This window comes from Cupressus sempervirens, chromosome 10 (genome assembly GCF_028749045.1).
Source record: "Cupressus sempervirens isolate cs-2001-9-10 chromosome 10, ASM2874904v1, whole genome shotgun sequence".
Taxonomy (NCBI): domain Eukaryota; kingdom Viridiplantae; phylum Streptophyta; class Pinopsida; order Cupressales; family Cupressaceae; genus Cupressus; species Cupressus sempervirens.
The window spans coordinates 165,702,464-165,729,731 of NC_143127.1; positions in this window are offsets into that span (position 1 = coordinate 165,702,464).

Sequence of the window (27,268 nt, forward strand, 5' to 3'; positions counted from 1 at the left end):
ATGGCTCCAAAAATCAAGAAACGACCCCAGTAAACAAAATATGACATGCAAATGCTGGATCAACTTCCTAAGTCCATTAATGGCATGCTGGAACTTGCAATACAGATTGAAAACTCCAAATATGCAAGTTGGTTGTCAGATTTGAGATTGAAACCCCAGAAAAAAATTGTTTTTGTCAAAACTTTTCTGATTCTCAAGATCATCCAAAGATGCAAGAGAAGAGCATACTTCATTTTTCAAAAAATTACAATAAAATTTATTGGCCCCCCTCAAATCTCTCAAATAAGGAAACTAAAATCTACTCTTGCACATAGAAAAGCTCTGATACCATGTTAGAATCTGATAAGATTAACAACCCAGAAAACTAGTGCAAAGAGTAAATATCTAAACTATGAATGCAAATGATACAAAATCAAAATAGCAACACAGAGTTAGTCTCCAAGAGAGTAATGCAAATGCTAGAAGCAAAATAGCATTATGAGGATGCAAAAACAAGAGATGCAAATACAAGCCAGGTAGCATGCTTATATAGGCTAGGAAGAGGGAGGAGGTGGAAACACCAACCAATGAGGAGCAACCATCTATCGGACTAAAGATAGCAAAGTATCTTCCCAAGATAGCTAATGGATGCTCACATGTAGGAAGGTGACACCTTACAACCATTCACCTACTAAGACATGCTTTATTAACCTAAGCGAGATTATTAAAAAGTGTAGGAAAAACCTAGCAAAATAGGAAAAATAAAAAACTACACTAACAGTATTGTCATCTATCAAAGCATTTGTAGTTGATATTACTTTTGCAGTTTTTAAAGATCAAAGCTTATGATTGTAGGAAGTCTCATATCTACATTTTGTAATCTTCATATCGATTGTGATCAAAGGGTAGATATATTGTAATTGATTTTTTCAAAAGTTGAATGTTGGCCCCCCTCCTAAGTTGTCCTATTCTGTTTTAGCTTCTTTTATTCCACTTTCTTGATCCTTGAAATGCTCTAAGTAAAGTGTGTTGACTTGGTTGTTAGCACCTCCTTCTTGGATTCACAACATGGGTTAACTGCCTCTTGTGGATCTAGGTAAGTTTGGTGTTTGTGATGTTTGTTGATAGCTCGAGCTTTTTGTGCAATGGTAAGCATACCAACAATTGGTATCAAAGCCTTGGGTCACGGTTTCAAATCTTGGGAGCTCTCCTTCATTCCATAGGTGTGAAACCCTCAATTGGTGCTAAGGGGGAGATTGTTGACTTGGTATTCAACACCTCCTTTGGGATTCACGACATGACTTAACCACCTCTTGTGGATTAGGGTAAGTCTAGTGTTTGTGGCATTTGTTGAGAGCTCGAGCTTTTGGCACAACAATAAACATACCAACAAAGTGACCTTTCAATGAAGCCATTGAACTTGGTTGAACCAAGTTCAAAGTGGTTCAGTGTGTTTCCAAGGTTCATCATGGCTCAACCATTTACTTATCCCTTTTCTTAAAAATTATTTTAGTATACGTCTTGAACCACTTCATACCTCCCAAAACCCTTTGAATTGTTCACTCCCATTCATTAGGATCTAGGTCTCATTTTTTAAGCTATATCAAACTATTCAAATTAATGTGTCAACCTCACTTTAGTTATTTGAATTATGGAGCATGGTCTTCAACTTGCACATAATTTGACAACATTTAACCAAGATAAACCACGTTCTACCAAGTTCAAGAGAGTATTGATGACATATCATTCCACCCGAAAGGAAAATATAACTGATGAAGGGATAGGGAGGGATGTTATTTGATGGGACCCACATGTGATTTTGAAGATAGTAATATAAAATGAGCTATTAAAAAGGGAAGTAATCATGATTAAATAAGGTTGTACAGTGATGTGACAAGTAATTAATATTTACACTCCTAAAGTTCTTTTCACCATTATTTCACATGGGTAGTGGATTTGGCAATTAAATCTTCAAGATTGGGCATGAGGTTTAAGTTATTTCAAGATAAGCCTTAGCAAATTTATGTTCTCAATTATTAAGTGGCGAGTAGCAAAATATAGGCAGTTTTTCTAGGTTGTCATGTTGGAGCATTACAATGTGTTTAGTCAACAAAGTAACTCCCAAAACATTTCAGTATTGATGAATTATGATTTAAGGTTGCATTCCTTGTCTATTAATCAAGGTAGAACAAGTAAAATGAGGTCATAAATTTTTAATAATGCCCAATATTTATTCTATCTATCGCCAATATATGGAGATACTTCCTTGACTAATTTTAACATAGAGGATTTCAAAAGGAGACTTAGGAATTCACCAGGCAAACCTTTTACCCAAGAAATTATTGAGAGTGGTCTCGTAAAAGCCACAACATTCTCATAAGCAATTGCATGTCCAAATTTGATAAGGGAATGTGTCAACATGTATGATGCAAAGCATTAATGTATCTACAGAGATTATGGGGAAATATTGTTGTCCATTAATAGGAAAATAAGCATCTATATTTTGAAGATTCTAGAGCAAGAGGTATACTCATATTACACCCCCATAATGTATACTCACAAATATGAGAAGGAAGAGTCTACTTGTAAAAATATCATAGCTCTTAGTTGGTTTCTTAAATTCCAAAAGGGAGGTTCCAAATTACGAAGACCGCTCACTGCAAACCATATGAAACCTTGTGTATGGGACTTGGTAGTGTTGTTGCATAGGGTTAAAGGGTTAGATTGTGATGAAGTCTTTACCTTGGTTGGATGATTTCATTATTTAGATAATTTTATAAGGAAAGAGACATATTGATTAGGGAGAAGTGATCGCTGAGGCCATGGAAAAAAAATTTAAATTTAGCTTGTCTCACTTCAAGAGACTTTTACATGTCATCTTACTTGATTTATCATCTTTCTTGTACTAGGGAGTGGGTAGGTCTACCTTATTGAGTTGTGCTCCTAAGGAATTCATATATATGAATATTATATATTGATGGAAAGGGATACAGTTGTGGAAAACTATAGAAGACTTAATGATGTCTTCATAGGGAGGTTGTTATTTGAAATCACATGCTTGGTGGTCAAAAGGATTATAGATGAAGCAAATAAATTCATAAATGTTTATGGAATTTACTATATCTAATTCCCACACTTCACCTGTATCTATCTAGGAGGGTATGAGGGAAAACCTACCATGTTTCCAAGGTGTGCTATGGATTATTTCATGTTTGCAGGCAACTAGCAATGATGATCAAGTACATACCTAAAAAGGAACATGATACTCCTTTCCCTTTAGAACTAGGATTTTGTTCCTACAAGACTTTCTTAGATGTTGTGAGTATTGGGTATGATTTGAATAGATATAATTTCAAGTATTACTAAGTAAGGAAAGGCTTTGATAACAAGGGATACACTCACTAACATTTAGACCCCAATGATCAATTTAAGCATATGAGTCAACTGGAAGACTATTGGAAGGATTTCATGGATGAACTTGTTGTCAGGAGGAGATATTGGAGCAGGTTCAACTTACGACGTATAAAAAGCATAGGGTTAGAATTGGATTTTTCCCACATATAGAGTGATAGTCAATAAGCAATTGATCCTAAGTTTGAAGAAGTAAAGAATCATCCCATCCCCCAAATTAATTGGGCTAAATATGAAAAAGATAATATTGAGATAAAGACATTTTGTTTTATGTAGAAGACCGAACAATGGCTTAAACATAATAAAGTGAAGGAAAACAAATATTATAGAAAATCAAGTCCCATAAAGAAAACCAAGTCTCTTCAGTCGACTATATTTTCTGATGCTAATGTTAAATCTTTTGATGCAGGTAAGATCAAGTATCAACCAAATGGATCCTCAAGAAATAAAGAACCAATGTGACATATTACTATGAGATCCCCTACTTGGTTAACTAGGTCAAGATCAAAAGCTTGCAAGAAGAAAGGATCAGGAGCTGAAGCAATGATAGACCTAGATTTGAGGGAAGAGCATGAACATTGGCCTCAACCCATGGATTTCATAATTACCCCTTTGGATTCAGATGCAATAGCTACATGGTTAGTACTACCCCTATAACCTAACACTACCACATAATCAGTTAAAGGTGCTCCCACTTAGTTAACCACCAATATTAATAAGAAAAGGAGCATAGTCTTTGTGTCAATTCTAGTTGGGGATATGGTGAGAAAGTACACCAACAAGGAATAAAACACCAAAGAAATTAAAGACTAAGTCAAAATTTGATGTTGACTGAAAGACATGGAATTGGATGGTTGAAGTGGCTAGGAAATTTATACAAAAGAAGAAGTTTTAGATCCTTCCATTAATGACTTCACAATAGAAAAAGTTGATCTTGGAAAAGCTAATAGAGAATCATAAAGCCATTACTTTGAACTTTTTGCTAAAAATATGTTGACTAGATCCTAGAAGGATGGTAAACAAAAGAAAGAAATGAAGCAGACAATTAGTGCCTTGGCCACCTACATTGATTCCATCAATAGCTCGAGTCCTCATCCAATCTCCCACACACCACAGTCCTTTGATCCAATTTCCCCTAGTAACAAAAATATTCTCAATCAGATATAGAAGGGCAAAGTGTTAGCTAATTTCTTTAATGAATGGGTGAATGATATAATCAAAGACGATGAGAAATTCATTCTTGACTCTAGGGTTTTATATAATAATTTTACAAAGATACTACTCAAGTTCAAACTCAGATGTTAACTTGGGAAAATTAAGAAGAAAAATGGATTGAGGTTGCTTTGCAGATCCATGAAGTACAAAGATATGGTGTAAAAAAATTCCTATCTAAGAAACCCTTAAAGTAAGTGGTTGAAAGATGGTTATCCATCTACAAGAAAGACATAGACTGGAGGAATATTGTGATTAAGACTAGACACCAAGACTTTTGAAGATGGAGAAGGAGTTACAAAATTTAGCTAAGCATCTAGACACTGATATGAAATGTACCACTGTCACCTATATTTGGCACAATATCATTGTGGAGCATGATATGAATGTATTGGTCAAGGCATTCAAGAGAATAATTGATGAGATGAGAAAGGAAAAGACCCATATGGTGAATCGCTTCACAAAGCTAGCAAAGATTGAGTATAAGCTCTTCCTATTTGATGAATAGTTATTGACACATGCACATAGGCTTGTGGAGATGAAATGGGAGAAAGATATCTAGAAATAGAGGATTCCATCCATCAAAATCCCAAGCCATTCCTTTGCACAAAATTTCATGAATGCCTATAGGGAATGGGATTCAAAATGTAATGCGGCAATGAAACCCAAGAGTGGAAAACAAGAAGTCACTATGTGTGGCTTAGAAATATTTTTTCCTATTTTTAAAGGTCTTTTTCTAAGCTTGGGGATGTTTATCCACTAGCCATCAAGTGTTAGTTTTTAAAACTAGTTTATTTTGACATGTCATTCTTTTGAAAGCACAAGTAATTTTAAAGTTAGTTATGGTTAAAGCTGTGATATAAATACAAGGATGAGTTGATGTTAAAGGTCTAGAATTTTGGATTTGTGAAACTCTATTAGTAATACAATATAAGTGTCTTTATGTTATTTGGGCATAGCCTAGGAAATATTTTTTAATTAATCAAAAGTAATATAAATCAGTGTGTTTATATATTGGTTTTACCTTTCTATGTAATGGATAAATCCTGTTCATAAATTTGACTATTACCTAGTTTATATAAATGAATGTAAGTCTTTCTTTAGTATTATTGGTTGAGGATCAATTAGTTTTTTATTGGTGAGGTGAATGTGTATATAAAATTGTGATTTCTTGTATAATTTAGATTATTAATTTTACTTTTCATGTATTTGAGACATATTGATGGTTCACATGGGTTAGATGGGCTCCCCATGTCTATATTTGAAAATGTGTGGCACATCATTGGTATGGATGTCGGTCATCCTATTAGTGCTCGAAGCCTTCTTTAGGAGATTAATTCCACATTCTTGGTTATGATCCCTAAAAATTTGGGTGTTTTTTATGTTGATCAATTAAGGTAAATAATTCTTTTCAATTCTTTATGTAAGATCATTTCAAACGTGCTCACCCTTCAGTTATTGAAAATCCTCCTAGTTTGATTTCTTTCCAAAAAAATGGTTTGTGCCTGGGAGGAAAATTTTGGACTCTATCATTATGGTTCATGAAAATGTGCATTCCTTAGTCAAAACAAAGAAGTAAGGGTTTCTTATGAAGCTTGATTTATCCAAGGCTTATGACATAGTGGATTGGGTGTTCCTCTTGAAGAAACTAAAGGATTTTTGTTTTGGCAACAAGTGTATCCAACTTATCTCCCTGTTGATTTCCACTCCTTTAAAAAATTAGTCTTCCAAAGGAATGAGGCAAAGAGACCTCATTTATCCTATTTTATTTCCTATCCTTGTTGACTATTTGGGAAGATACTTCTCTAAGCTTGGTTTTGAAGGTTCTATTCATGGTCTCAACCCTTCTTCACATCCTCAATCTTGCACTCATGAACAATTTGTGGATGACAATATCATCATGGGGGAGGCTTCTATCAGGGAAGCTAGAAATATGAAGGTTTCTTTAAATACTTATTCTTTTTCCATGGGCCAACTGGTGAACTAGAATAAATGCTCTATTTTTTTCTTGAATAATCAAGATGTCATATAGTAGAGAATATCTAGAATCTTAGGGTGCTCTATAGACTCTCTTCTTGGGTCTTTATTGGGTCTCCCTCTTTTCCTTAATCCTTCAAATTCCTTTTGGAATAGCATTAATGAAAAATTTAATTAGAAGCTTTCTAGCTCGAAAGGGAATCTTGCTAGTCAAGAAAAAAAGGGATTGTTCTCAAAAGTTGTCTTCAAAATATCCAGATGTATGGTTTAAGTCTCTTCAAAATTCCAAGAAAATATACAGATATGTTAGAAATGATTTAGAAGAACTTCTTATGGTCAGGTTTGGAAGAAAGGAAATTGATATCTCTTATTGCTTGGGACCAAATTTGTAGGTCGAGAGTTGTAGGGAGTTGGCAATCAAACCCATCAAAAGGCTTAATAAGGATTTACTAACTAAAAATAATTAGAGAATGTATTTTGAGAATAGGGAAAGGAATTTAATTTGGAAAGGAAAATATTTATATGATTTTTCCACAATAGGGCATTTTTTTTATGCACATACGGTTGGAGATGGTTCTCACATTTGGAGATCTTCAAGAATGCAAGCAAGTAGCTCAAAAGGGTATAAAGTGGAAGCTTGGAGATGGTTTAAAGATGGTGATGGATTATCCTTTGAGGTATATAATTGAGGATCAAGATACCATTGATCAATGCAAATAGCCTATGGTAATACATTACTTTTATATTTTATGTATTCAAAACATAAACATGATTACTAATTATTTCATTCTTAAGGAAATAATTAAGGAGGACATGATAAATTGTGTTAGTGGTAATATAAAAAAATATGATGTGTATGATAGGAAAGTATGAAGATCATTTCAAGTTGAGATGATGGAGTCACGCCTTGCAGAGCATTGACGAGTGGCAAATTTTGTGGGTGTTTTGGTTGTTTTTGTTATTTACAATAACTAGAGAGACATCTTGGATTTGAAGGTTTGTTTGCATATCTTTCAAACAAGTTGTAGAGACATCAGGGAGAACCAAAGAGGCATGAGCTGAAGTCTTGTGATTAATGGAAAGATATTCTACAAGTTTGGGACCAACTCAACAATGGAGGAATCATCACTTATCTTGAGAGACTTTGTGGAAAATCTTGAGGCTATGTTGGAGTTATTCAAAGGGTTGAAGGAGAGTAGTATTATTGTATATGACATTTCTTTCCCTCTCTATATTGACCTTATCTTTGAGATTTTTGGGTTTTTGTTTGATGGTTTGAATTTCTTCAAGGATAGAAAGTTCATTGAGGAAGATATAGAAAAATTTCCCAAGGATGATGAAGAAAAGGAGGTGCTTTTTTAGGTGGGATATTACTCTTCAAATAAATAGATAAAGCCTAATTGGAGGCATGTTCTTAATTGTGTTAGAGCTTATTTTGCTTTAGATGGTAGGAAACAAAGAGTCCATTGCTTTAACTTTGTTTTTGTGTATCACTTTCGATACAGGGATAAAATATCTTTTCCATTCTACATTCATAACTCTTTAAATTTGAGTGTGATTAAACACAAAAATAATCTATCATTTCTCATCCTTCATGAAGGTCTCATCCTTCTATTTGTATATTACTTCTAAACCCAAAATTGATCTAAATATATTCCTTCTTCTCATTAATGATTTAGAATGACTAATATAATGATTTTATAGTTTTTTTTTTTTTTTTTGGTTTATAACTTCCCAATCACCTTTTTAACTAACTTATTACATACTTTTAACCCTTTTTGTACTTTTTGCAAAGTTTCAAAGTTGCAACTTTTAAGCAACTTTCACATTTTGAACATTTTGATCTCATAATTTTGTGGTGACCTTAAAAACATGTCATAATGGAATATTGACCACCATTTACAATATTTTTACCCTTCCTTGAGTTTACAAACACATTTTGACCTTATTGACTACATTAAGACTTCCTTGCACAATTTTGATAACTTATTACAAATGGCTTGTCTAACCTTTACACCTTGACATAATGGACTCAAATACATTATAAATGGATCAAATGAATTTAAATCTCTCACATTAGGACTCTTAATGTCTTTTTATCTTTTAATTTAGGTGATCCTGCACCTGTAGTGGAAATAAGAGGAAACCCTCGTGAATTATCAAAGGAACTAAGGGCAATAAGCAAGAACTTGATGAAAGTGCTAGGATGGATACAGGTGATGAGGATGACATTGAAGAGGAAGAGTTAGAAGATGATAGGGTCTTGGAGGACTATTGGGAGAATAATTTGGATGGCATAGAAACAAAAGATGTTAGAGAGAATCTTTTCCATAAGAATCAAAACATTCCCCATGCTAAGTCTCATAAGGATTTTTCTACCTCTTCCCCTGCGAAGAAATTAAAAAAAGATAAAGATACCCATGGGAATAAGTTGAAGCAGACTAATATCAACAAGGATACTTCTCCAATTAAGATTGTGGATTATCCTACCTCAGACTCTGAGGATGTATGCCTAGGTCATGATAAAAAGGATTATGTGATTCATGAGCTTAATAATGCCCCTACTTCCCTGGAGATTCTTAGAAAATCCAACAAAAAATTTGACCTTTCGTTGGTCATCAACAACTAGAGTTACAATGAAATCCATTCTCTCATAAATAAAGTTATTATTTTGGAGAAAAAGGTTGGAGGAATAAATTGAGTTAAGGAGGAAGATGGACAAAAATTATGAGGACATATCGATCCAACATAAGGATTTTGAGGAAAGGATTAAAAAAATCCTTAAGAATAGTGATGACAAAATCCACACTTCTATCCTAAAACTAATGAATGACAAAATCAAATCAAATAAAGAAGGCATTGAGCTTGAGGTTGATTTAGGTAGCATAGGGAAAGAGCCAGAGATAGCAGAGAGACCAAGAAAAAGGACCAGGGCTAAACTCAATAGGAAGAAAGGTAGTATCTTTAGTGCTTCAAAGAATACTGAAGATGAGCCTCACATGATAGAGATACAAGTAGTCAAAGCTCTTAAGGAGCTTGTCTAGGCTTGGGTCATCCTTGTTTTGTCTTTTATCTTTTTGGTTTCTATTTTTTCTGCTAGGTTTGGTCATTCATAGTGTTGGTTTTAATTTTTTTGGTTGTTGGATGGTTAGATGGTTTTTTCTTTCTTCAACATAGTACTTATTTTTGGACTCTATTGAATATTATGTAATTCTAATTTCTGAACTAGGGTTTTAGATCCCCTAAAAACTCATTTCTACCTTTATCCAAAAACTTGCTAACTAATAAAAAAAAAATATTGTACGGAGTATCTCATAGATTAAGGGTGAAACAAAAAAATTTGTGACAATTTTTAGCTATTTCACAAATTTTATCTATTTCTTTTGTTTTGTAAGGTGATTTTGGAAGTCCAAGATTCTTCTAGAGGGTAAGTGTCAAGAATGAGTAAATTACATATAGAAATAGGTATACTATCGATAAACTATGTGTCAGCTCTTTATATTCTCTACCATTCAACCCATCTTTGAATCATTAAATCTAGCAGTCATTTGCTACATATATTTTAAAGTAAAGTTTGAAGGGTTTGAAAAAATTTGATCTTGGGAATTCATGAAAAATCATAGCTAACATCAAATGACAGGTTTCCCATCAAACAAAGCCAATGAGGCAACAACAAGATTTTATTTATGGAGGGACTAAAAACCACATTATATGCTTCAAATCAAGAACCCAAATTTCCTTATAAATAGACATGCTTGACAAATCTCTCTGCACTTCTCAATCCTCCTCTACTTTTTAAACAGAGTAACATTGATCTTTTAATTAGAAAATTAAGGTTGATTTTAGTGGATTCATTTGTTGTAGGGTCTAGATTTGATTTGTGAATGTCTTTTCTTGGTTTTACATAGTTTAGATCCTAACAATCTTCTCTGTAATATACTAAGGCTTTTCAATTGAGATCATTGTTCCTTTATGAACCTTTAGTTTCTTTTTATTTTTCAAATTTAGATTAGTAATATAAAAAATTGTTGATTTTAGCAACATAAAATATCCAAAATAATAGATGCATTTGATTCTCTTAAAAAGATAATTATATAATTTGCTTATATGGATGTCTAACAATTTCTTATTGAGTATATTGAGGCTCTTTGATTGGGATCATGTCCTACATTAAGCTCTAAGTTTTGTGTAAATTTAAATTTTGGTCTACTAGAACTTTATCTTCCATAGCATAAGATAATACACCTATCAATACTAGTTGTGAAGTGGTATGGTTATTCCAAGTTTTGGGTGATTTTTAACTTTTATAGATTATAGTGACTATGGTCTCTTCTTGACAAAGAATATTCCATTATTATGCTCACACCACTAATATGGAAATTTATCATCTTCATCATGTCACTACATTGAGCGATACTAAACCTATATGTTATGTGCTTTGTCATATTTAGGGCAAAATTGAACCTAGCCTAGTTTAGTCATTAAGGGGTATTAGATATGATGTAATGTTACACACTATAATAGAATAATATAAGTAATTTCATACATTGCTTAAGTAATTTGAAATTATTTCAAATTTTAAATCTAAACTGATTTTTTTGAATTTAACATTAAATTGTTGCTTCATCGGTATCATTTGAAAATAAAGAAAAGTATGTTCTAACTCATAAATGGATAAACAATATGAAAAAATAATTGATTCTAATAAAAACTATATTTACCAAAAAATTTAAAAAAAAAAAAAAAACAACTTAACTTGAAGAACTTATAAACCTTATGCTAACATCGTACTAGACCTTAGATCTTGAATTCTAGTTGACCAATTGTTAGCATTCCTACTAGTTTAAGTCCAACTAATACCTTGATAATGCATATTATTTCAATAACTGACATATTTACTTTAAAATTTTATTTTTAAATATTTCATATTTTAAAGGGTAAATCTAAACTGATTTAATCTGCTCATTTAAGATCCGTATCACTTTAAAGCAGACAAACAAAAATGTGAAAATATAGAGAGCCTTCATAAAATAATAATAATAATACAGGGAAAAAAAAGAAAAGGAAAGAAGCCTACATGAACAACTTGTAAACCCTAATCAACCTGCCGCTCGTAAGCTTTCAACTGGCCTTGAAATTGCTGGCTTCCCTTTCGACTCCTAATTAACTCGGATCAAAATTACGCTGCAAAATATCGATTTGAAATCTGCCAAATTTAAACGTACACAACAATTTTGCTTCAAATAATTTATTTTGAATTCCATTTAGTAATGGCTTAGATGGGAGTGGTGGAAGAATTGGCAGGTTACAGAAGACAACTGTTTATGCAACGAAGATTTTTGAGCTGTAATGATAGTTATTGTGCGTAACGTTTGGTGAAAATAAAGGAAGAAACGATTAGAGAAGAAGAAATGATCAATTTAAAAAAAAAATTGTATTAAAAATAATTTCAAGAAATAAAGTGAGCTCATCTTACACTCCAAAATATTTCTATTTCAAGATAAAGAGAGCTATACAGTAATTGATAAGTAAAAATAGCATCAAGAAGACAGTAAACAAAGTAAAGAAAATTTCATTTCATTGTCTAAAATATCTCCAATAGAAGAAACAAATCTGGATCTAGCACAAGTTTATTCAATAATATCATATTTAAAAGACGCGATAAATAATAAAATGCATGCTTTTAACATATAACAAGAATTTTGTGTTAAATTGAATCAAATACAATAAAAATAAAACTTATTGAACAATTGCACATGATTTACCTCAATTTTCTACACAAAATTTGTTGCATTCTTAACAATGCGATGAGAAAGGAAAATGAAATTTTGCAACAAAATATTGTTGTTGACTTAAAAATCTCTTTTAGGTCGGTGGTGAAGAATGTTCAATTGCGTGAAGAACTATTTTCTCTGGCATAAAGCTTTACAAAGTATAGCTTCTAACAATATGTATGAGAAAATGAAAATAATTCTAAATTTTGTCGTATCATTCCATTTAAGCGTGGTCTGTAAATGTTATTCTAAATTCCGTTTAGAATTTTGTGTAAATCTTCTCATTTAAGAATTACATGTAAATCTTGCTGTCAAAAATCATCTTTAAATCTTCTCCATGCGCTCTATTTTGGATATGTTTCTAAATTTTTCATTCAAGAATTGCCTGCAAATCCTTTACTGCATGCATTCTATTTAAAGCTTGTTTCTAAATCTTTCATTCAAAAATTGCCTCTAAATCTTCTCAATACATTCTATGTGAGAATTATTTCAAAATCTTGTATTTAGTAATTGCTTGTAAATCTTCCACTTTCAAAGGGGTTGTAAATCTTGTCGTAAAATTTGGCTGTAAGAGCGTCCTTAAATCTTCCATTCAAAAATTCTCGCTGCCTTAGCACTTTGATCGACATGCCTAGTGACAAGTGGTGCCATAAATTGGTTTGATTTCAAATTAACAATTAATGATATCTTTGCAGAACTAAATAGGCCATTGAATGAAATTAAATAATCCACATTAATATATTTGATTTAATTACTAGCTTATATATATATATATATATATAAAAGCCGAGAGTTATCCTTCTCAAGGCGCCTATTGCATTGAGGTAATTTATGAAAATAGGCACCTCGAGAAGGATAACTCTTGGTTTATATATATATAAGCTAGTAGCACTCGCGACGAACAAATGAAAGACATTATTGTCATTAATGTAAAAGAATAAATAGTAATTATTAAACATATTAAATTTTATGATACATTATAGATTTTATATGTTCACTTCAAAAATATACTTAATTCAATAGATTTCCTTTGGAAAAAAAATCACCACCAAGATAATAATTAATATGATCAAAATGTTTTTTTTTATTCAAGTAATTAAAATTAACCTTTGGATAGAAATTAGAGTTTTCATTTGCATTAGTGTTAGCATAAGTTTTATCCTTAAAGCTAGATTATTATTTGCAATTGAGAAAAGGTTGTAGTGGGACTTCTTTAAAGAAATCAAGAGTTAAAGAGTTATTAAGGCTTCAAATTTTATAATACATGGTGTGTTTATTAATCATTAAATTAAAGTCTCAACAACTCTCTCATGTTTCTTAATCTCTCATCCTTCACACTATGTCTAGCTCGTGACTCTCTCTCTCTCTCCCTCTCCCTCTCCCCATCACCAAATCCATCCCTCTTCCCCCTCTTTTGTCTTTCTCTTTTTTCCCACATGCTCCTACCATTTTGTCCCCCAATTAGTATTAATCTCTACATCATGTCTTTCACTCTCTTTCTCTTCTCTCCCTCTCTCTTTCTCCCTAACTACAGTCTTTAACTCTCTCCCCTCACTCCTCTCACAATATCATCCCCCTAGCCTATTCACCCTCTATATCTATTGCATGTCTCTCACCCTCTCTCACTCACATGGCTCTTTACCTCTCACAATGTCTTCCCCATAATTACCCTCTTACACTCTCTCCTCTAGGTAAACTCACACACACACATGTACACACACACACACACACATCTCCCCTCCTTCATGCCTCTTTATCTCTAAACTTATATCTATATGTCTAACTTATGTTTCTCACCCTCTCCCTCTTATCTCCCTCCCTCACACTCTCTCTCATCCCATCCTACTATTACCAGCTACTGTTGTTGTCTCATGTATCTTTACCTCTCACCATATCTCTTGATGTTTACTTCACGTCTCACCCTAATCTTCTTATCTTATTTTCTTTGACATATCTTCTAATATAATAACATCTCTCTCTCTCTCTCTCTCATTATTTTTATCTTCTCATCATCATCTCCATCTATATTGGACCCTAGTTATCCTCTCTCTCTCTCTCTCTCTCTCACACACACACACACACACACACACACACACAAATATCTATTTTAGATAGTAGCTATATTTTCTCTTCCTCTTCCTCATCACCATCTCTATATCCACTCTTATTCTCCTCCGTATTGTTTCCCTCCCATGTTTTATAATCTCTTATACTCTCTCTTTATGTTAACCTAATGTCGCTCTCCATTTATCCCCTTGCCTCAGTCTCTCTCACATGTTCCATGTACTCTCCCTCGAGCCTCTATATCTCTAGCATTCTCTTTGTATGACTATCTCACATCTCTCACCCTCTCCCATTTCTCTATCTCTCTCATCCCCTCCTATTATTATCACTAACTCTCATTTTCTCGTGCATCTTGACCTCTCATCCTCTCTCTTGGTGTCTACTTCATGTCTCACCTCATCTCCTATTTTATTTTCTTTGACACGCCTCTCTCTCTATTTTTGACTATATCTCTCTATGTATAGCTCATGTTTCTTTCCCTCTCCCCCTTGTCTCACTCTTTCTCTCTATGATGTCACCTCATGTGATTCATCTCCTTCTCTCTCCCCCTCCCCACCATCTCCATCTCCATCTATTTTGGACCCTTGCTATCCTTTTTCTCTCCATATCTCATCTCTCCCCCTCTCCTCTTTTCCTTTCTTCCCCCTAATCTCTCTCTCTCTCTCTCTCTCTCTCTCTCTCTCTCTCTCTCTCTAATTATGCTCTAATTATTTCTTTCTCTCTGACTCATATCTTCCCCATGTATGTTTTCTATTTCTACGTGATATCTTCCCCCTCTTCTCTCTTTCTAACTAAATTATATAATTAGTTTTAATGCATCAATCCAATAGATTAGTATAATATATAGTATTTGCAAACACAAGAATGAATGAACATGTTATTATTTTAGCCTAGACATATTGAAACTCATTTCTCTTATAATTTAAAACAATATATATTTAAAAAGTTTAACTTTTCTTCCTATGAAATGTCATAGTATACTTTTTTCCACAGTTCTTCTAAAATATAAATTCATTTTATTTTTTCAATACAAATTTTCAACAGTAAGCATACAAATGCTCAACTATGAAATTAACCACATCTAATGCAACAATTCTATATTTTTAAAATCATTTTTACATGAATGAAATTGCAAGAATAAAAAAGAATTATAATAGGATGGAAATAAATCTAAGATGACTTATAATATTATTTTTATTAAATAGAAACTAAACTATATTATAGAAAAAATTCAAAAAATAAAGAAAATTTGAGATTGTAATAAGAAAAAATTAATTACTTTTGTTTAAAATATAAAATATGTAAATTTTAGTAAGTTTCTAAATTAAATTTGATTTTTTATAAAGTTTCTTGTTTCAATTTAGAACTTACTAAACTTTATCAATTTTTAATTTTTAATTTTTTTATATGAATTATACAATATATTAAAAAATAGAGCATTAAAATCTTGATTTGATAGAAATCAATAATACAAATGTATGTCAATTGATGCAAATTTAGATTTGATTGTTTATTTAAATTAAAATTTGGAAAAATCATGGCATAAATTCAATCCAAAGAGTGAAAGGCTTGTACAACCTCTTTACAAACTCCTATAGTAGCTTGGAAAAAGTGAAAGGCACTTTGATCGACACGCCTAGTGACAAATGTTACCATAAATTTGTTTGATTTCAAATTAACAACTAATCATATCTAATGGTGGGTCTCATGAGGGGGCTTAAGCTCTATTTTTAAGGAAGCAAGTGGTCTCATGAGCAAAATATAATTTTGCTATGAGATTATTTGGAATCTTCTCCTAAAAGATAGAAGCCCCTCATTTTTAGGAAGCAAGGGAAAAAGGGGTGGGGCTAGAAATAGCCCCACTAGCTTAGGAATGCTTTTTTCCACTTGTCAATAATCTAAATTTTAGTTTTTTAATTTAAATGTAGTTTTAGAGGGAATTTTAAATTTTAGTTTATTTTTAATGCACATCTTCCTTAAATTTCGGAGCTAAAATATTGAGTATCATAAATCATGCGACCGCTAGCTTTAAAATATTCCCTAAAATGTAGCAAGTAGCTTCCACTCTATTTTTTAGGAAGCCCCCTTCCATGGGACCCCAACCTAAATAGGCCATTGAATGAAATTAAATAATCCACATTAACACATTTGATTTAATTATTGAATTTTAAAAATGTCTTGCCAACAGGCTTTCATAGAATGTTCTAATCAAGGGAAATGCATTGAAGAAAAGAGTGAAATGCATTTCTCTAGCTAGCAAAGAGTATTTTCAACTCTAAATTTTGATGTTAGATAATATAATGCAACATGAGAGGGCGTTTTGTATTGAGCATTTTCCAAGGAAAGCAACCAGTACCCATTGCCTCCAATAATTGCTTTGACCACTAAATGATGACTCAATACTAACCACCAAATGATGACTCAAGAGTCAATACTAACCAATACAATTGTTTTATAGGGCATTGGCTAATCTCCAAACAAAATGTACCACAAATAAATAAATAAAATATTTCATTGTGTTTTTCATTTTTTTTGAAATCTAGTCAATGGTAAAATTTGTAGGGAGGATAGCCATTTGACAAAGGATGATGGATCTTAGTTCCTAATCTCTCTACAATAAGTTTCCATAAATGGGATGGCTTTTGTGGCATCTTACCACTTTATGATCCAGCTTTCCAAAAGGCTTCCATGTACAGTTATGACTTTAAGTGGCAATGAATTTCAGTTAAATAGGGTTAGGCAATTTGATTAAAAAAAAAATAAAACAATTTATCAATCTTATATCAAAAAGATGTTAGAAGAGGATCTCTAGGAAATTGAATGTAATTTATGTATTATTATTTTTTGAAAAAATATTCATTTCGTGATAAATGGAAATTTGATTATAGTGATGCGTAAATTTTAGAAAAAAATAAGAGTTAATGTAATCACAATCAAACAATAATTTTGTTTATAAGGTTCTAACTATAATTAGAAGACTTATATCTCAATGTGATACATGTTTTTGCATAATTTTTTTTTCTAAATAAATAATCAATTATGATGTTTTTATACAATATTTTTTAAGTAAAAAAATATTCTATGTGTGACCACCTTAAATTGGTCAAAACTTAATACATTTTAATTTGTTTTCTCAATTATGTAAAGCATAGAATGTGATTCATGTTTTCGATTTGAAAAATGATATAGGTTTCATTATTGGTGTTTTTCAATCAACCTATTAATAACGATTTAGACATAATTCAATTCGAAAATAAATAATAATTATTTATTCTACTCAAAACTTGATAGAATTTACATCGATGAGAAGCTAAGAAACTACTTAAGATGTCCTCTATGTTTCATCAATTTTAGATTAAAAGCAGTGTCAACTACAATGTCAAAGTGTGAAAACATAGGGGGATTCTAAAAAAACATTTTTTGGGTTGACTTTCCAAGTCTGGCATTTTGAAGACAAACCTAAGTCGTATTTGCGGTTTGGTGATTTCTGTCAAAGATATCTGATATTGGATATGAGTCTAATATTAGATGTTGAAAAGATAGAATTGCAAAAGGTGCCAACCCAAATATAGTTACATTTAGCACATAATTTTTTGTCTAAGTATCTGATATCGTGTGTGTGTGTGTACAATCTTAAAAAGTATACACTTTCTTTGTGAGACCTTTTAGCCCAACTTAGTGTGGTTTGGCACATTAAGATCTCTTATTGCATTTAATAACTTAAATCAAGCTCCTTTTTCTTTCTCAAGTCTTGCTCAAAACTCTAGGTTGATGTTAATTTCTATGCATGGCTTCCCATTTATTCCTCCGATTATGAAAATCATGTTTTAAATGCATTTTTTACTATATTTTCTGTATATCTCATCATACTTCCTCTAATCCTGTAATATTTCTTGTATCAGGGAACTTTTTCTGAAAGTCAACATTGGGGTTAAAGTTGAAGTCAACCTCAACCCTAGAGGCAATTTTGATTAGTTCCCAAGCTTGACGCAAAATGTTGCCATTTTCCCACCTTATGCAATCAATCCTTTCATTTTTTATCCTTAAATCAGCATTAAAGGAGATCTTCTCACTTCATTTGGTAATACACAAGATCTATAAGCAATCCATGCACAAGAAGCCAAGTAAGTGCATTCAAGAGATTTTAAGAAAGAAATTAAGGCATCCATTTCCATCCTTTAAGAATTCAAGACCTACATTTTCCATCATGTATTTATTCTTCTAGATCAAGCTTCTTTCTTCCTTGGAGATAGTGGAGTTTGAATGTTCAAGAGGAGCTCTACTTTCATGACTTCAAACATTCATCTTTGATGCAAAGTTGTGAACATCCACATATGTGAGATTTTGTTGTAAATTATTTACTTTTTTTTTAATGTTAAGTCAAGGCTATTGCATTAACATATTTCATCATGCATATTCAACATAATTGCATTCACATTTCATGATATTTTACACTATTACATCTACTGCTACTAAATGTTAGCATTCTTTCATTTATATCTATTTCATTATAAGATTGACTCTTCAATTAGAGTTTGATTGAGGAAATCCTCTCCCCACTAACAAAATTTATCATTCTCTTGTGTGTAGATGCAAATTTATAGGTTTTCAAAGTAGCAAATTTGAATATTAAAACTAGGGTTGTAGGTTTCTATCAGAATTTTTGAAGATCTTCTATTTTTGTATGAGAAGGTTGAGGTCAACCTTGACCTTAATCAAAGTTTCCCTTAATCCAAGTTTCCCTTGACCCTCTACACATCCTTTACCAATAGCTCCTTGACATAATTCTTAGAGACCAATTCTAGATTTGTACCCAGGTTAAGGTTGAAGTCAGCATGGAATCTTCATTTTGACTAGGACCTTACATCATGGCCCTTACCTAGAGCACCAAATCCTTACAATTCATGGATCCTAGCTTCTTGATTCCAGGTCCATCTTTCTTTCAAATTTTCATGTAGTTTGATAGTCAATTTTTAGATTTGAGGTGACATCCCCTGCTAGCCCTCAAGGTGAGCATATTCCCCTCTTTGTCACTTCATACTATTGGTCCTAAGTAATTAGATTACTGAGAGGGGGGTCACTTAGTAATATAAAAATCAAACAACCCTTTCACCTTTCAAACCACTAACCGATAATCAACTTAAAGTATCGAAAAAATCCATCCAACACATAAAATCATTCACACATTTGACATAGAAATTTTTGTTATGAAAAAATCTAACTTGGATAAAAATCACAGTGGGAATTAGTACCTAGAAAATAATTTGTACTCTTGTAAAGTACGCCCTATTAGGAACTTAACCCTATTAGGAGTTTACAAAGACACAACTGAGGGCCACCTTGTTATGGGCTTTACTTCTATCCATGTTAATAGCTTTACCTTGTTAGGAGAAACCTTGTCAAAAGACTTTAAAAACTAGCTAAAGTGCCATCATGTTAAAGGATTTATAATAAAGACCTATTAGGATCCAATTAATTAAGAGATTTCACTTATTTTTATTGTTAGGAAACAATAGAAAGATTGATTTGCAAAATAACACTACCTCTACCTGACTAGATCCTCTTAAGCTCTCTAACTCTTCACAACTCACTTCTATTCTTCCTGGATGGAACACACTTTCCACTTCTTCACACTCAAATTGGACCATGAACAACAACATCAAACATGTCATTTGTTCACCTGTATATATTGGTTTTTGTTGCTTCCATCGACTTAACCAAACCCTAAATGTATTACAATTGGGAAATTCAGATATCCCACTTAGATCCAACCATCATAAGATTTTATCTTAAATTACAAATCACACTACATGACCACACCAACTAATTCATATTATTATGTGTCAAAGGTCAAACACATTTTGACCTACCATAAGCTTCCTTTAGAATCTTCTCCATAAATACAATCTTTACCATTGTGATGCCAAATCATCACCTCCACATGTACATCCATGTCAATATATTACAAGTAACTCACCCTAAGTCATAGAAACCATGTTACATATCATTATTTCTAGTTATCCAATCATCACTCAAGAACTCATTCTTTGTTAACATGGCTATCAAAGCTTTACTTGTCTTATTTCAAACTATCTCACCTATCACATTTCATTCCTGGGAATAATTTACCTTTCATGATAGTGTGCTTTGATCATGACTAAATTATCTTTAATGTCTAGTAAACAACATCATGCTCATCATTATGTGATTTCTCCACTCTATTCACCATGGATTTGATAAACCAATCAAATTTCCTATCATTTTGCTACCTTACCAATCATCTTATTCTTCTCTTCCCTAGCAATATCATACACCTTATTGTCTCTACAACACTCAATTATACTTGGCATTATACTAAGAACACTAGGTCAATATTTGACATCAATGACAACACAATAATTGATCACCATGCAATCAAATCATCACTCTTCACATCATTATCATAAAATAAGTTATGCCAACAATCTCCCCATTTTTTATTGATGGAAACACATGTAATACTTTTCTTAACCTCATACACAAACTTATTCAATAATAATAACTAGAAAATGTTTCCACTTTTGTATTTTTTCTCTACCTTAACTTGTTTTGTCTCCTTATAGATTCCTCCCCCCTTCATTGCACTTCCATGCACAACTCCATTCACATAGGTATTCTCCTTTGTCTACACTTCATGAAATCATTCTTCTTCATTCTCTCTTCTCTTCTTATGAATTCATCTTTTCATTCTCCCCCCCTACTCATCCCCCCCCATTTGACAACAATTTCAAAGGTGTTATTTCATACCTATTATCTTCTTTGCATCCTCTTCTTCTTTAGTATAATATTCTTTATGAAACTTCCCCCCCTAAGGAGTAGCCTCTAAACATCAATTGAAATCATAATTATTCTCAATAATGGCACTCAAAATGATGTAATCTACATATTCTTCTAGTTCAATGCATGTGAGGAAATTACCCCTAACCTACCATCCAAACACTCAAACATATCCTTTGATAGTGGCTTTGGGAATATATCTTCTACTTGTTCCTTATTTGGCACATACTCCAACTTTACTTCATTTTCTTGAACCTATTCTCTAAGATAATGATACTTGATGCCTATATGCTTAGTTGTAGAGTGCATTACTAAATTATTTGAAATATTTATAGCACTTATATTATCATGTTGCAGTAGATAACCATTGGTTCATCAACCTTCTCCAATATCCATTACATAATCCATATTACTTGTGTACAATTGATTATATTCGCCACATACTTTACCTTAGCTATTGACTAAGATACACAATTCTAATTGTTACTTGCCTATGAAACAAGTCTTTCTCCTAAAAAGAATGACCCACCACTTGTGCTCTTCCTATCATCCACATTACCTACCCAATCAACATTAGTATAAGAACTTAATTTTAAATCTCCTTTATGTCCATACAACAATCTATATTCTTTAGTTCCATTGAGATATATGAGCATTCTATATATTGCAATCAAGTGATATTCTTTTGGATTAGAGGAAAATATTTTTACTAATCCAACCACCTTTGTTATATCTTGTGTATTGTGCACCAGATATTATATCTTACTCATCATGGATATGTACAATGTCTCATCCACTACCTTTGAATCATCTTCTTTGGATACCTTGCATATTGTCATTATTGGAGTACCAACTAGTTTTGAATCTTTCAATCCAAATTTTTCAATATCTCCTTTATGTACTTGGTCTGATTGATATATGTGCCATCTTTGAGTTGGTAAATTTGCAAACCTATAAAGAAATTGATCTCACTTATCATAGAGATTTTTAATTCTTTCTTCATTTCTTTTGAGAATTTACTACTCATCCCAAATTTGCCTTTGAAGATAATGTCATCAACAAATATATCTCTACAATCAATAACTTGTCATCACTTTCTACCTTTAGGTACACATTGTTGTTGTCACTTGTCCTTTTCAATCCAATCTTGATCAAGTGTGAATGTAATCTTTCATACCATGCTTTAGGTGCTTGTTTTAATCCATACATGACCTTATGTAACCTACACACCATGTTCTTCCCTTCTAAATTGGAAAACTCTTCATGTTGTTCCATGTAAACCTCTTCTTATAATATACCACTAAAATACAGTAACTTGACATCCATTTGATAAAAAAATATTCTATTGTAAGTAGTGAACTAAAGTAATATTATTATCTCTTCAAGTCTAGCCACAAGTGCAAAAGTTTCTTCATAGTCCAATCATTCATCATGTGCATAACCATTGCAAACTAGTCTTGCTTTATTCTTGATCACTTTACCATTTTCATCCATCTTGTTTTGAAAACCATTTTGGTTCCAATCCCATTCTTATCCAATGACCTAGGCACTAGAGTCCATTTTTGTTTCTTTTAATTTTTCTTCAATTTTTGCTTCATGGATTTTACCTAGTTTTCTTCCTTTAAATATTTTTTTACAATTCTTAGTTCAGAATGAGATATCAAACATGCACTTTATCTTTCTTTTCTCCTTGTTAGTATACCAAGTTTCTTATCACCAATTATATGATCTGGGGAATGATTTGGCTTTACACACCTTGATAACGCTAGTTCTTCTCTAGGAGTTTCCTTAACCACTTGGACAAGTTCTTATCCATTCTTTTGTTCTTCCATAGGTTGTTCTATAATATTTTTTTCAATTGGTTTCATGTAGACAAATTATTTTTAGTCTTCTTGTTCTTTTTTGCTAGATTCATCATTCTATTATGAGTACTCATGGTTTCTCACATTTGCACTTTATATCATCTTGTTTGTCATTTTGTTAAAACACTTTTAAGTTTTTCTATTATTGTAATAGCTTAGAAATATTCCTTCATCAACCGTAGAGTCAAACCTTCTTGAGAAATCATCTCTTTTGATGTAACATCTACTTCCAAATACTTAACTCACCTAGGGTTATCTTTCATACCATATTTTATAGGGTGCCTTGTTTTCACACCTTTCTTTAGTTTTACCTGATTCAATGTATAGACTTTGGTTCTCACTTCTTCTCTCTAAAAGGTTTGAGCAACACCTTTATGCATCATTAGAGTTCTTGTATAAATCAATGATTGACCTATTTCTTATTTATGTAATTCCATTTTGTCGAGGCATCCTGCAAGTTGAAATTTACCTTATGATTCCATATTCCTCATAGTATGAAATGAATTCATGTAAAGTAAATTCACATCCTCTAGATCTGATTGTAATAATATTAGCTTCTTAGTGGTTTAACTTTCTACTCTGGATTTGAAAACTTTGAACATGTAGAATGCCTCTAATTTGCACTTTAGAAATACAAACACATCATTATGGAATAATCATTAACAAATAACATGAAACATTATGGAATAATCATTAACAAATAACACATGTAGAATGCCTCTAATTTGCACTTTAGAAATACAAACACATCATTATGGAATAATCATTAACAAATAACACGAAACACCTATCTCCATGATAACTTTGAGTTACTAAGGGACCACAGATATCTATATAAACTATGTCCAGAATATTTTGAGATGTGTAACTTTGACGAATGAAGCTAGAACTGGTTAACTTCCCAAGATGACACTCTTTACACATTACATTGTCTAGTTTCTCTAGATTAGGCAATTTTATTAATATTTTCATCTTACTAACTTTGGCAAAGCTATCAGAGTTGACTTGACATAACCTTTTATCCCACAACCAACAATCCTCAACCTTAGCAACTAGACAAGTTTTAATAGTAGAATCTAGTTAGAATAAGTTATCTCTTGTCTATTCATCAGTATTGATCATATCTCCTTCCTAATGATCCTTCACATTCCTTTCTATAATTCTAATATGTGTCCTTTGTTATTTAGCTAATAAACACTCAACATAGTATATTTTAGTCCTTCAATAAAATAGACGTCTTCACAATGTGTTTTATCATTCAAAACAATACTACATTTTCCTTTCACAACACAAGGACTGTTGTTACCAAGATTTCTCGATCCTCCATCACATTCTTTCATTTTGATGAACTTTCTTTTATAATCAATCATGTGATGTCAACAACCACTATCAATTATCTGTTCCTCATTATTGTTCATGTTGGATATCAAATCCTTCTCACCACCTTCAATAGGATCTTCTTTAACTACACCCAATATAAACTCTTGTTTTTTCCCATCAAACTCCTCATTGGTAATTAATACCTTCTTTTGCAATGTAGTATGTCTTCTTTTTATCCTTGGATTTGTTTTCCTTATCTTCTTTCCTTTTTTAGGGCATTTGAAAGAGAGATGTCTAGAATCTTCATGCAATTAAATAACTTCAAAGGTATTGTACTTACCACTTCCTCTAGGAAGCCTCCTAAAATGTAGCACCTCTAGTTCTTTGTGTTCTTTTTTAGTTAAAATAGAATCATAACCATAAATAGATGAACTAATAGAAACATCTCTTCCTTTTCTTTCAAAATAAAGAGTCATAGATGCATTTAAAGTAGTTTCTATCTTATGCATATTATTATTAAATTTACTTAGATCAAAAGTCTTTAACATACCTATCAATGGATCCAAAGAAGTTGCACCAGTATATACAGATCCAACCTCTTAAATAGATGAGACTCTAATAACATATTTCAGCAATAGGATTCTAAAGATTTTTCTTACCACATCATCTTCTACAAGTGTTTCACTAGCACCTTTAATAACTATAGCAACATCATTGATCTTTTGGTTGTAAGGTTCAATGTTCTGATTCTCATTGCATCATACATTCCTTTCAAGATGACCATATTTTCCTTTTGTACATGAGCATCACCTCCATAGATTTTCTTTAGTTTCTTCCACATGTCATAGGTTGTGTGTAGTTCTTGGACATCAATGTATTTTGCCTTTGATAGAGAGCTTATAATGAAATCCATTGTAGTTCCATGTTCTCTGATTTGCACTAAGGTTTTTTGAAAGAGTAATGTATCTTATGATTGCATGATTCTGATACTTCTCTCCCATATCTCTAAGGTAGATATTTATCCTTCCACAACATACTAGGTAGTTTCCTCTTGAGAGTTTAGGAGCTTCCTTTCTTATAATCTTGGATATTTACCTCAAGATGTTAATATTTCCCCACAATTGAGGACCTAAGCTCTAATACCAATTGTTTGTCCTAAGTGATTATATTACTGAGAGAGGAGTGAATCAATAACTATAAATAAAATATTTTTTTCACATTTTAAACCACTAACTGGTAATCAACTTAAAATGTGCCAAATAAATATATCCAACACATGAAATCTTTCATTCATTTGAAACACATATTTTGGTTACATAAAAATTCAAATTAGATCAAAGCCATAGTGAGGGTTAGTACCCACAAATAATTTGTACTCTTTTGAAGTACACCATGTTAGGAGCTTAATCATATTAAGAGTTTACAAAGACATGATTAAGTATCACCTTGTTAGGGGATTTACCTCTAGCCCTGTTAAGAGATTTACCCTTTAGGATTAGCTTTGTTAGAGGACTTTAAACACTACTTAAAGTGCCACCTTGTTAAAGAATTTAAAATAAGGACTTGTTAGGATTCACCTAATTATGGGATTTCAAGTATTCTAACTATTAGATAACAACATAAAGATTGATCTACAAAATAACACTACTTGTACTTGATCAAATCTACTTAATCTCTCTACATCTCTAGAAATTTGTTCTCTTCTTCCTAGCTGGACCAAACTTTCCACTTCTTCATACATACACTGGACCACAATCAACAACATCAAACCTACCCTACTTTCACCTATATATATTATTGTTTTTCACTTTCATCAACTTAACCAAACCATAAATGTATTACAATTAGGAAATCCAAATATCCCACTTAGATCAAAATTCCATAAGAGGTTATCTTACATTAAAAATCACTTTACATGACCACATCAACTAATTCATAGTATTTTGTGTCATAGGTCAAACAAATTTTCACCTATCATGAGATTCCTCTAGAATCTTATCAATAAATGCAATCTTGACCATTGTATTGTTAGATCAGTACCTCCACATGTGCATCCTTTTCACTAGAATACAACTAACTCACCCCAAGTGATTACAACCTTGTTATCCATCATTGATTCTAGTTAATAGATTGTCACTCAAGAACTCATTATTTGTTAACATGTTTGTCACTTCTTTAATTTGTTTGTTACAACTTCACTTGTATCACTTAAAACTATCTTAGCTATCACCTTTCCATTCTGCTAGAAATGGTTTACCTATCATGATAATGAGTTGCAATCACAACTTAATCAAATTCACCATTGAGTGAGCATCATATTGCTCATCATTTTTTAATTGCTACTCCATTCACCATGGATTTGATAAACCAATCAAATCACATATTATTTGTCACTAATTGTTCTCATAGTTACATTGTTACCTCACCAATCATCTTATTATTCTCTTCACTAGCAATGTCATACACCTTATTCTCTCTACAAGACTCAATTATACTTGGAAACATACTAAGACCACTAGATCAATAGTTGACATCAATGAAAATACAATAAATTGTCATCATGCAATGAAATCATCACTCTTAACATCATCATCACATTATTGGTTATGCCAAAAATCTCATTACACCATCAATTATGCCAACACATATAACTTATTCTAATATATTATATCTCATTGCATTACACTTCCTTCTCTTAGGGAAAGGAGGAACAAATCCCAAGGGGCTTTTACATTGAGAAGACCTTGTATTGGTACTTCCTTTTGTACTAATTGGATTTCCTTTGTGTTAGAAACTTGGTATTCCTTCTATATTTGTGTGTGTGTGTGTCCCTTTTTACAGATGATCACTTTT